General features: G+C 46.0%; 1 protein-coding gene across 2 annotated transcripts in view; it reads right to left on the minus strand.

Moving 5' to 3' along the window:
• Positions 1-1,240, minus strand: part of LOC101859800 (mucin-19) — a 55,902-nt gene that overhangs the window by 51,729 nt on the left and 2,933 nt on the right. The gene's annotated exons all lie outside the window — the stretch shown is intronic.

A 1,240-nucleotide genomic window follows, 5' to 3' on the forward strand; every position in this document is an offset into this window, starting at 1 on the left:
GAGAGAGAGAGAGAGAGAGAGAGAGAGAGAGAGAGAGAGAGAGAGAGAGAGGGAGAGAGGGAGAGAGAGAGAGAGAGAGAATATATACCTTCCACATTGATGTTTTATTGTAATCCCGTTACCTTGTTATCAGTTTTTTGGTGTTGCTGTATTCATTTCAACGCATGCCATGTGTTTGTAATTTAAGTGTATGTGTGTGTCTGTGAGAGAGAGAAAGAGAGAGAGAGAGACTGACAGACAGACAGACAGATGCCTAACATTGATGTTTTATATGAAAACCAGTCATCATTTGTTATCAGTTTTTTATTGTGTTGCTGTATTCATTTGAATGTGTGCATGTGTTTGTAAATTTTGTGTGTGTGCGTGTGTGTGAGAGAGAGAGAGTGAGAGAGAAAGAGTGAGCGTGAGAGAGAGAGAGAGAGTGAGAGAGAAAGAGTGTGTGTGAGAGAGAGAGTGTGAGAGAAAGTGAGTGTGAGAGAGTGTGTGAAGGAGAGAGTGTGAGAGAGAGAGAGAGTGTGTGAGAGAGAGTGTGTGAGAGAGAGAGAGATAGTGAGAGAGAGTGTGTGAGAGAGAGAGAGTGTGGAAAGAAAGAGCGAGAGTGAGAGTGAGAGAGTGAGGTAGAGTGAGAGAGAGGGAGTGTGAGAGAGAGAGAGTGTGTGTGAGAGAGAGAGAGAGAGTGAGAAAGAGAGAGTGAGAGAGAGTGTGTGAAAGAGAGAGTGTGAGAGAGTGTGAGAGAGTGTGAGAGCGAGAGTGAGAGAGAGTGTAAGAGAGAGAGTGTGAGAGAGAGTGTGTATGATGAGAGCGAGAGTGTGTGAGAGAGTGAGAGAGAGTGAGAGTGTGAGAGAGTGTGAGAGAGTGCGAGAGAGAGAGAGAGAGAGTGTGAGAGAGAGAGTGAGAGAGAAAGTGTGTGTGTGTGAGAGAGAGAGAGAGTGTGAGAGAGTGTGAGAGAGAGAGTGTGAGAGAGTGTGAGAGAGAGAGAGAGTGCGAGAGAGAGTGTGAGAGAGAGAGTGAGAGAGAGAGAGTGAGAGAATGGGTGAGAGTGAGAGTGTGTGAGAAAGAGAGTGAGAGAGAGAGTGTGTGTGAGAGAGAGTGTGAGAGAGAGTGAGAGAGAGAATGAGAGAGAGTGTGTGTGAGAGAGTACGTGAGAGAGTGTGTGTGAGAGAGTGAGAGATAGTGAGAGAGAGTGTGTAAGAGAGTGAGAGAGAGAGAGAGAGTGTGAGATAGAGTGAGAGTGTGTATG

This window comes from Aplysia californica, unplaced genomic scaffold (assembly GCF_000002075.1).
Source record: "Aplysia californica isolate F4 #8 unplaced genomic scaffold, AplCal3.0 scaffold00374, whole genome shotgun sequence".
Taxonomy (NCBI): Eukaryota; Metazoa; Mollusca; class Gastropoda; order Aplysiida; family Aplysiidae; genus Aplysia; species Aplysia californica.